Genomic DNA, 12,362 nt, shown 5'->3' on the forward strand with positions numbered 1-12,362 from the left:
TCAAAAATTCAAACGTGTGTGTCTGTGTGATATTACAAACTTGTGTGTCTGTTATAAACCTAAGGTAAGTAGTTTTACGGTCATTTATCTCACCTATATAACTTTAACACCCAGGTATATATAAAATACTATATGTAAGTAAGATTGCATATAGTATTTCAAAAATTCATATTATAAAATGTTTAATATTGTTATATCTAATCATGTCCATGTCATGGAGATAGTCTTTTGGATGTCAAAAAAGAAAATTAGCAGAAAAGGAAAGAGAAGGAAGGCAAAATTTCATGAAATTGCAAGTTGATATGTTTTCTTTTCTAGGAAGTAATTTCAATAATTTAGAAAAACATGAATTAGAAAAATGTTCCACAAACTTTGTAAAGTTTTATAACATTGATGTATATTAAAACATAATCCAGGAAATTGGTTTGCTACGGGATTTGACTTCAAATAAAAATGATGTAAAAAATGTGCACGACATACTTCAATACATATTAAACAATAATGAATTATTTATAAATATATTGCCTGTATTAAAACTTTTCTTTACGTTTGCCAGTTACTACAAAGAATGCTGAGTGCTCTCTCAGCAAATTAATAAAGAATTTCCTTCAGTCAAGCATGTATGCAGAAAGCTTAAATGCACTTGCTATATTAAGCATCGAATAAGATATTGAAAAAAATTGTAATTTTTCCGAAGTAATAAATAGCAAAAATAAAATCTTGCATTAAATAAACATACAATAGTAATATACATTCATGTGTATAATTTTTTTTTTTAACTTTACAAAAAATTTAGGGCCCCAAATTGTTTTTGTTTATTTTGCACCCAGGCCCCTTTATAGAGAAGGCCCGCTCTGGGTAGAGTATATGACTTAAAATTCCATTCTGATATTCATTCCATCTCTTTCTTCTTCTTCTTCTTTTATAGTTTGCATATGTGTAAGCAACAAATGATGCTTGCTTCAGAATTCATTACTGACAATTTCATTGTTAGTTTATAACTTTTGTATAAGAGCTGCGAGTTCATGAGTATTCATCTGAACTCATGAACTCGCAGCTCTTATATCCTGCCATCTATGAATGATGCATGTAAATTGTAAAAAATAGATTAAACTAATAGTATTTTCAATAAAAAAATAATTGCTTGGCTTTTTTTTTTTTCTTGTTAATCCTTTCTGAAGTCATGGAAAGTATACTCAGTATTAAATTCATCAATTTTAAATTTGGTGGTAGTTATTTTACCATTTCTGATTAAAGCTGCTATCTCTTACTAACTTCAAAATCACAAAAAAATTTATAAGCACTTTAAAATATTTAATAATAATAGAGCTTAAACCATCAAATCTATAATTATTTTTGAAGATAGCAATATGGTCTCAACAATAACTGAGAAAAAGGTTGTTGTTGATTCTTACCTTTTCTTTTCTTTTTGTTTTAATGAAACAAAAAATCAAGATGTGTCAGTTTTATATCACCAATCATAATGGAATGTCTTGCTCTGTACTATTTAATAAAATTGAGTAATGAGTCAAAATATTTTTAATGACATAAATGGATTTCTTTTCTTAAATCAATTTCAATTCCAAAAATATTTTAATTTACCAAAATCAAAAGGCAAAGAAAAAAGGTCATTGGGACGGGTTAATTTATATTATTGATAAATATATGATTGACACAAATTAAAATAAACAAGAAAGATATATATCAGTAAAGATTTTTTTATAATGTCTTTAGTTCAGAGTTTGATTTTAAATATATTTTCCTAAAAGAAATCTATACTATCGATTAAATATATGTTTATTTCTCAGGATTTATTTTAACCTGAATTAAAACAATCCAAAATGCTTGAGAAGGGAGAGTCACTTGCTTTTCAGTCTTGAAAAAGACTATAAATTAAGAAATTTAATATTAAATGAAAAAAAAAACTTTGAAAAGCAATGGAATTTAGTAATTCCAAATATTACTTTTAACAATAGGATTCAATGAAAGGAGTTGAGTACTTGAGCATATTTTTTTGAGAAAGAGAATGCGTTATTGTTATTAATTAGTGTGATTTGTTTTGTTGTTTGTTTGTATGGATTACACAGCTCATCATTGGGGTGTTTGGAATTTTTTACATGATTTAATGTATATTTGATATGCTAAAACCAAATATGATATTAGTTTTCACCCATCAGCTCTTATTTGTCAGATATGATTGTAATGTTATTTATACTGTCTGGATTGGGATACAGGTATTAATTTGAATATTTTCTTTCATAAATTTGTTAAACATTTTGATCAGTTAAAGAGAAAAAGGAAACACATCTGAATCTACAATAGCTTAATTGAAAATTAATATAAAAAGTATAAAATGAAAGTTAAAGTTATTTTTTCTACTTCTAAAGTTTCTTTTATTTGATATTCTTCAGTGAATTTTTCTACTTAGGCTTTTTTGCAAATTCCACAAGAATCTGCCTTCGTACCATTTTTCCCTTTTATGGTTCCTCAATTATCATTCTGATGAAATCATTCAGCTTTATTATTCTGATGAAATCCTTCACCTTTTACTTGTACAATATTACGAAAGTTTTCATGTAAAAGGTCCAAATGAGTAAGCATTTAATGAACATTTATATTAATGTTATAATCAATGTCTCTGAAGCTGCTAAGCATGATTTTAACTAAATTAGCATAGTTAACAGGTTTTTAGTTGCTCAATAAACTCTTTATAATGAGGACAAATGAGATCCATACTGTCTCATTCGTAGAATATATGAAATGAGATCATTATGAGCTGTCTGATTTGACGACCACAAGAACATGCAGCTTTCAACGTTTTAATATTTATACTATATACTTTTTGTCCAATGTATCTAAAGCAAGGGCTATCTTAAGCAAAAGCTTTCATGAACTATTTTTATAAATCTATCTTTATATGCAATAGCGGTAAGAGGATTTTGTCTCATCTGATTAATGGTTCAGGAATGGCATTTCCTTCTCCATCAGCTATATTTTCTCTCGCAAGTCTTTGTTTTCCAATTCATTAGTATTGTTTAGCTCTGTTACTTCAAGGGCATCCAAAACTATGATATTTTGCATAGACTTTTTATTGTACAAAGAGAATGTTAACCATTTTTAAGTATACACAAATTACCTATTGATGTTGTGATTTTAAATCTTCTGGTTGGCCAAAGCTATAATATCATTCTTCTCTCAATTGTCACATGATTTCCTGTGCAAGAACAAATGCTTATATGTATATAAACATAATTTTGCACATGCATGGTCGAAAAGAAGAAACATGAAATTTTAACTTTGATTTAATCCACTGTAAGAATCATAATATGTACAGGAAAGAGGCAATGATAAAACAGATGTTAGTTCACATTGTGATACAAGATTTCCCTTCGCTGATTACTGATTATGAGATTTTAATAAGGATCCCTTTGAAATGTGTAGACCCATGAAAGGGAATAGGTATCTTTAAAAGAATATTGCAAGCATTAGGGACTTTTATCCCATTGCTTAGAGCGTGAGAAAATGCTCAAACCACTAGTCTTCTAGAGTTTGTGTTAAAAATAATTAAATAAAAAGTGGGAATTGGATCATGAAACAAGGGAACACCCAAGAATGAAGTTAACATGGACCAATTTAAGTTAAATATTAGGAAATTAATTAGGATTCAAATTAGATTTAAAAATATCATTATATATATTTATATGTCTTTTTAAAGAATTTGCCAGTTTGAGGAATAATTTATTCTTTAATTATAAATATTTCATAATTTAGCTGTATTAAATTTTAAAAAGTAGAACTGATAAAGGAAAAACTGTTTTCTTAATTCAAACCTACATACAAATAGTGCCAAAGCAAGTTAAAACAATACCATATATATATATATATATATATATATTGTTGGTCTGCATTATAAATAGAAAATTTTTCCTTCAAATTATTATTTTTCATAATATAATATGAACGTATCAAGATTGTATATGTGATATATGACTTGCCAAAATTTTAGAAAGCATTCTAAACCTGGTATGGAAAATTTGCATACAAAATTTACAAACCAAATAATTGTGAAATTAAATATGTTTTCTAGCAAAATTTTTACTTAATTGTGCATATTGAATACTAAGCAGTTTACAAAAGTATTATTATTATTATTCATATTTAGAATTGTAATAATTTATAATATTTATCGATTAATACAGAATTTCATGATCTACATACGAGACATTGACATGCATTAGCAGTCAGTCATCCTTTTACCATATATTCTTCGAAATATACTTCAGGAATTGAATGATTAAAAGTAAATCTAAAATCTATCACGACAAAGTGTTTACACTTGATTTTCCAAAATAAATCTAAGAATAAAAGTTATGTCTTTGGCTTCAAAAAGTGTGTAAGTGATCTGTATTTTTAAAATTTTTAGAAGTTTTTGGGTTTCTTATGAATTTCTTAACCCGTTAACGCCGAACTTAATTTAAAATTGAAATTTTGTTAAAAACTTTTAAAATTATGTTCTAAACACTTAAATTAAATATAATATGCAATTAAACTCCACACCATTAATTTAGGATCCGAGATAATTACTGTCCTATAAATAGGACGCTGGGCGAATATGGTTATTATTGAACTCTTAGTACTTCTCCTTTGTTTTTGGTTACTTGATTATGTTTCTGTTCCCAAACAATTGAACTTTAATATTTAATGCAAAATAAAATGAAACACAAATAAATTTGATATTTTTTATTAAGTTTAAACATATTCACACTATTTATGGTAATTTGGAAAACATTTGGTACATAGAGTTACATTACATTTCATTCAAAATGTAAGAGGTTTTCCCTAACAATTTTGCATTTGACATCGTCTTTGTTTTTCTCTTTCACCAATTATATGGCCAACTCCATTACGTCTAACAGTGTCTATTTCCTTCACTCGAGATGAAATTGTATAACTTGGTCTACCGATTTGTTTTTGTCCTGTGTTGACTTTTTTTAGATAGGTCTCCTTATTCTGGATATGTCTCCTTATTTCTTTGATACTCTTTTTTTCTGCATTTACCATGTTGTGGTATTTACAACAGCCATGTCTACAATTCGGGTAAAAATTGGCCAATACCATTTTTTTTCCACGGATATTTATGGTATGCTTCTCTAAAAGCCAATCATGAGAATCAACACTACCCATGTTTTTGTTATAATTATTTACAAGACATGGCTGTTCCGATTTTATTTTTTTCAGCTTTTCCTTTTACACGCCTTGAAACAGATGTTAGTGGCTCAATTATGTCAAAATTTGTCAGAAGTGTAACGCATTTGTTATCATTCCATTTTACCGCAGTAATTTTATTTTTCACATCAAAGTAGAAATCATGTGAACCACGGCTAGTCTTTTTGAAAGTAGAATCAATTTCAAGGGGACAGTGCTGTATTCTATCACTTCTTATTGTTCCTATTGCTCGAAATCCACTCTTTCTTAGGTCAACTAACAAATTTTAGAAATTAAAAAAAATTATCAAAATAAACTATATGACTCTTGGGATCAGTAACTGGCTGAAGAATTTTTTTTACAACTCGAGTTTCCAAGGACTCTTTTGAAAGAACCACGGTAGAAGCAGCACCGACAACTTCCTTGCCGCAATACAAATCAAAATTATAGCAGTAATCATTGTTCCCACATAATGCCCACATCTTATACCCGAGTTTCAGTGTCATCAAAACCTTTTTCATCTGTTAATTCATCTACTTCAGGTGGTAAAGCAATCATTTCAGACTCTAATTACTCCGAAAATAGATATTCTACAACTTCCTCGGCAGTTTAAAAAAAAAAAAAAATCCGCGACATCTTGAGCACCTATGAAATAAACTACATATCAGAAAATTTAACGAATCCGCCCAGCGCCCTATTTTTAGGACAGTAGTTTAAATTTGTAATTAAAACTATTAAAAGTAAAAATAATTTTAAAACGTTATAAGATGTCTGATAATAGAATATCTGAAATATAAATTCTGAAAAAATATTTAAATTTTCCTTTAAAACCTTTTCGTACGATTACAATGAAATTCAGCAAGAAAAAATCATGAAAATGGCGAAGTTTACGTGTCTGCAGCTGGCTGAAAAATGCTTCCATCCGGTCCAAATCGGTTTAAGTAAGTAGGGTGAAACCCTTACTCTTCAGGGGGCACAAAAAGAATAGACGAAACGTAGAATAGCTTTATTTATAATGGTGAAAATGAACTGTCCTATAAATATGACGCTGGGCGGAAACGGGTTAATATGAACTGCTATAAATTTGTAATCCCAAAGCACATTAATGAAATGCTCTATAAAGCCTGATATGATGTTCCTTTCAGAAAGACTTTTCTTTTGATAGATTAATTCACCAGTTTCGATCGCCCATATTAGCTTTAGAATCTTGTTAATTATTTAGGTCAAAGATTGTTCAATTAAAAGAATGTCAAAAGAATTATTTAGATAAAAAAAATATTAATTGAAACAAGGAATACATTATTCCTCGGAGATGTTAATCAATATTTTAAATTTCAATAAAATAATTTCAAAATAATTAAAATATATAATATAACATTATGGTTAAATTACATCAAGAAATCAAATAAATTTTGTGGCATTCTTTTTATTAAAACAGAATGGAAATTGCATTGTAATAAAATCATATTAATAGAAAGGATTGAAATTTAATTTAAATGGTTAGGATTCGTTTCTTTTAAAGCTGAAGTTAAATTCTTCCTCCAAATTGTAAATATAAAAAATTCAGACATGTGCAGATAGATGGGAATGGAATAAAAATAATGATTAGGGATGAATTAATGAATCTAATATTCTGCCACAGGTTTTGACTCTTAAGATCTTGCCCATTTTTGACTGGATATTTAGCAATAGCTAGCTACTAATAGTCACCTGAAATGTAGAAGTCTCGCATGTGGTCTGGAGCATTATTCTACTATTAAATATTTTATTTCAGTTTATTATAATATTTTCTATTTTGCTGGTATAGATATTTAATTCAAATCAATAAAATATATCCGTTTTTCAAAATTTGGGAAGTGAGCCTAATAGCCCTTACAGTCTGTAACAACTATAACCTAAGGTTCTGCAAATATCTTATGCAAGGTTATAGGAAATATATATGCTCATTTTTTTACAAATGAAAATAACTTTATTAAACATAAAGCACAGAGACAAACAAGAACACAAGTAACACCACACAGAACAGAACTACGCAGAAGCATCTTTTTCATCGGATATTATACAATGACATAATGACAGACCAATCAGATCCCCTCGTCACATTTCTTCAATTTCTCTTCGTCGTTAGGACTATAACGTCATAGTTGCGATCAAAGAGAAATAATGCAATGGCGTCGCAACATTCTACCACCCATTTGAGTGCATTGCTATCACTCAAAAGCATGTATAACCTCATTGAACAATCCAAGTCTTTCAGGTTTCTTAACTAGTCTACTTGATCTAGTGACTTTATTTTTAATGATTTCATGACTATTCAATGTTTCATTATCTTTATTAATACTAGATGTGGCAACGCCATCGAATTTTACAATTTCGTCATAATTTACAAATGGTACTTCAAGTGGACAAACTCGTTGAATTGGTCGGATCAGTTCAGAGTTCTTATATTTTAATTTCAAGGTATGGACTTTACCATCCCTACCAGGAAACAGACTAATTACTTTCTCTAAAGACCAAAATACTCGTTTTTTGGATGGCTCTTCAATTATGACGATATCACCAACTTTGAAATCATAATCCGCCGTTCCCGGACGTTTTTGACGTAATTGACCAAGATTCTCTTTCTCAAAACGTGATCTAAAATCCTGGATCAGTTTTCTACGAAACCTTAATTTTTTTCTGAAACCTAGAGAATTCACTTACATCTAAATCTATGGTGTCATATGAAGATTTTCTGTTAAATTTGTTACATCTCAAAGTATCTTTGTCTAAATTCCATAACATGCTCAAAACTGAAGCATCTCCTGTATGTTGCGAAACGTAGTTACATGCTACTGTGGTGAAAGCTTATAAGCCAGTTAACAGCTAAGCTACACGAGCAATTGCTTTTGTATCATGGTCATGTTACTGGGCTGCGAACCACAAGGTCCCAGGTTCTATTCTTGCGCATACCAATTCGCCACACTACATTACTTTGCCAACCTCGCAAGTTAAAACAATCTTTTGACATTATCTGTCTTGCTGTATCGATGAAATTTTCTTCTTCATCTACATTATATACACCAGATAAACAATTGTCAACATAAAATGAACACTTCGATTTCTCTACAACATCACTGTATTCAGGTGGGTCGTTATCCAACAAATGTTTTATGGATCCGCTTAATAGGAAAGGAGAAGAATTTAAACCAAAAACAATTCGGCATTGCCTATACATCGATTCTCCTTCCTTACTAGGAAAAATGAATCGAAGATAGTCTCTATCTGTTGGGTCTACTGATAATATTAAAAAAGCTTTCTCTATATCCGCACTTAATCCTATGAGATAGAGTCTAAACCTGTCTAAAATATCAAGTATTACTTCTAGAAAATGTATACCTTTATATAAACATTGCTTTAACGATGGTTTACCCTTTTCACAAGCCGACCCGTCAAAACAGAGACGGTATTTGGTAGTTTCACTTAGAAGTTTTATAACGAACCTATGCGCCAACAGGGCCGTCTATCTGGGGGGGGGGGTGCCATGCACCCGCGACTGAGGGGGGCCCCACCGGATTAAAATTAAAATAGTGTTCTGAACAATAATAGTGTTTACACGTTCTGAAAGTATACAAATTTGTTTTCACATGGCTGGCTGAGTGTCGACTGACGCCGTTATTAGGCAATGATCGCAGTGATACCTATAAAAAGGGGGGACTTCATTTATGAATAAGGAAACCCCCTTCACACATGTTAAGACAGAGCGGCGCGACTTCTGGGCGCAAGTGGCGGTCAGAAGTCGAGGCTCAGGCTGGGTTCAAATGGACTTGCAAATCATCAGGTATTAACTTTTTTCTACATCTAATGTAATATTTTTTATGCGCGCATCTGTATATGTTTGTTTATATTAAGATGTTCAAACAAAAAGTAAAACGAAGATAAATAAAATGATGAACTCCTAGCAATGCACATTGCATTACTGCTTCACCGGCCACGACCGGAATGAAAACAATTAAGAAGTTTAAATAGAGCAGTCGACAGATTTGGAAATATACGAAGTTTAAAGTATATATTATAGTCCAGTACAAATGTGAAAAATATTGTTAATTACGGTAATTAGATTTACAGTCACTTACCTCACCTACTAGATAATAGCATATAGTAATTTGATAATTCATTCTATAAATTGCTTAATACTGTTAAATATAACGATGTCCATGCCAAGGATATATCCCTCTGGGTGTCAAAAAAGAAAATTTATCAGAAAAGAAAAAAGAAGGAAACTAAACTTCAAGAAGTCACGAGTAGATCTGTTTTCTTGGCAAAGAAATTGCTTCGACTTCAGAAGTTAAAATACAAACTTCAACTGGGGAAGAAAGTTCCGCACAAAGTACACAATCTTGTAATAAAAATGTTGAAACGGAGAAATATGTTGAAGAACCGTGTGTCTATACAAATATGATAGAATCAGAAAATAATGACGAAAATGGCAATGACAAATATGATCAAGAGAGTATAAATGATCCTGGTTTAAAGTTAAGTATTATAACTGATAAAGTAAGAATGTTTTGTGTTAAAATCGGACCTGTACAAAACAAATGAGTTTTTGCTAAAAATGCTGATGATAGATCGTTTTTCACTACGTACTACTTTAAAAAATGCCAAATGGTGAAACCCAACTTCGTAGCTGGTTAATTTATTTAAAAACGCAAGACTATGTATTTTGTTTTTATTGTATACTGTTTTCCAAAAGAAGAGGAAAATGACCAAACTACACGATTTAAAGGTGACTATAATAACTGGAGAAAGCTGTCAACTATAATCCAAGATCATGAGAGTTCTAGTTGTCATTTTAATTCGTTTATTGCTTGGAAATAATTACTAAAACGACTAAATTTATGTTCGACTATTGATAAAACAAACCAAGTGAATATAAGTAAGGAAACGGCACAACTCAAATTACTATTTCAAAGAATTGCAGATGTGATTCTATTTTTAGCGTGTAATAATCTTCCATTTCGAAGAACCCACGAAATAATAGATACGCCTAATTATTGAATTTTTAAAAAATTTAATCGAATTATTAAGTAAATGCGACCCTGTGCTAATGAATCATATAAACAAAATAATAAATTCTAAAAATAGAATTGTGCATCATTTAGCACATTAGAATTGTGCATCATTTAGCACATAGGTCACAAGAACAAATTATTTCTGCGTTAGGAAATGAAGTCCTTAACAAAACTAAACACGATATAAATTGCAGCCATGTATTATAGTATCCAAATAGATTGTATTCCTGATATTCCCATAAGGAACAAACTTCAATCATTAATAGGTATGTAAATTTTGAAAATAGAAGGTTAAATATAAATGAGTCATTGATAAGGTTTATTGAAGTAACTGATGTGACTGGATAAGGACCGTTAAAAACTCTTTTGAAAATATTAAGCGAGCTTGATTTAGATATTATGAATTATAGAGGGCAAGCATACGACAACGGTAGCAACATGAAAGGGAAATGTAAAGGGGTACATTCTAAAATACTTTCTCTAAACTCGCATGCAATTTATGTGCCTTGTCTATCACACTTCTTTAATTTATTAATTTCTGATACCGCTTCCAGCAGTATATATAGTAAAAAAAAAATTGGGGGGTATTCCAACGCTTATATTGATTATTTTCTGCATCTACAAAAAGATGGGAAATTCTACAAAAGCATTTAAACATTACTCTTAAGCCATAATTTGACACTCGTTGGGAAGCCAAAATATAATCGGTTAAAGCGGTGTATACACAGTTTGAATAAACTTGTAATGCCCTAGAAGAATTTATTGATGCAAATAACGATAATACAGCGGTATCCGAAGCTAAAAGTTTATTGGATACAATACAAGAAATGGCATTTATTTTATGTTTAATAGTATAGTTTTCAATATTGTCCAAAATTAACACTATCAATGAACTGTTTCAAGCAAAAACAATTCATCTTGACCCGGCTCTCAATTTAGCTAATAAAATTTAAACTGAAATCCAAAATTTAACACATTTTTAGACGAAGCAAAAGCTCTAGCACGTAATTGGAACATTTCAGAAAATTTTCTTGAAAAACGAATTCGAAAGAGCAAAAGATTGTATTCCGAATTAGCAGAAGTTATAACAAACCCGGTAGAGGAATTTAGGCGTTATTTTTTTTAACACTGTAATCGATACTGTTATTGTACTAATACAAGATAAATTTTAAAGTATACCAAATATTATTTCTGATTTCAAATGAATCACTGAATGAACATGAATTAGAGAAATGATCCAAAAACTTTGTAAAGTTTTACAACAAAGATGTAGATAAAAAACCTAATCCAGGAAATTTGTTTACTACGGGATTTGATTTTGAATGAAAGAGATGTAAATAATGCACAAGACATATTACAATACATACTAAATAATAATTGTAATGTGTTATTTCTAAATGTATTAACTGCATTAAAACTTTTCTTTACGTTGCCAATTACTATAGCAAGTGCTGAACGCTCTTTCAGAAAATTAAAATTAATAAAGAATTATCTTCGGTCAAGCATGTATTCAGAACGCTTAAATGCACTTGTTATATTAAGCATCAAAAAAGAAATTGAAAAAAAAATTGTAATTTTGACTAAAGTATTAGAATGTAATGTATTAGAAAAACATAATCACACATTAAATAAACATGCATTAATAATATATATATATATATATATATATATATATATATATATATATATATATATATATATATATATATATATATATATATATATATATATATAATATTGGCTTCACAAAAAATTAGGGCCCCAAATGACTTCTTGCACCCGGGCGCCTTCATAGAGAAGGCCGGCTCTATGCCCCAAGTAATGACATTTATTTTTTAATTCCTCTTTTGGCACGCGTTCTATAATACCCAAATTTTCCCAATCCTCAAAAACCTTTTGACATTCTCTGAAGAAAACCATTGCTCTCAGCCCGTTTAATTATTTTCTCATGTTTAACCCAAGTTAAACCTTTATTATCAGGGTAAATTTGATGGATCATATGTCCACGGAAGCGTAACTCATACCTTCCGCTTGGAAGAATTATTAACTTCTGCTGGAAATCATTATAAGCTTCTTCATAAGAATTTTGTTAGCTTTCCTCTCGTG

At 29.9% G+C, this 12,362-nt stretch overlaps 1 protein-coding gene across 2 annotated transcripts in view; it reads left to right on the plus strand.

Moving 5' to 3' along the window:
• Positions 1-12,362, plus strand: part of LOC129958229 (zinc finger protein 26-like) — a 32,895-nt gene that overhangs the window by 4,209 nt on the left and 16,324 nt on the right. The window lies entirely within an intron of this gene.

The sequence above is a fragment of the Argiope bruennichi genome, chromosome X1, assembly GCF_947563725.1.
Source record: "Argiope bruennichi chromosome X1, qqArgBrue1.1, whole genome shotgun sequence".
In the NCBI taxonomy this organism is placed as follows: Eukaryota; Metazoa; Arthropoda; class Arachnida; order Araneae; family Araneidae; genus Argiope; species Argiope bruennichi.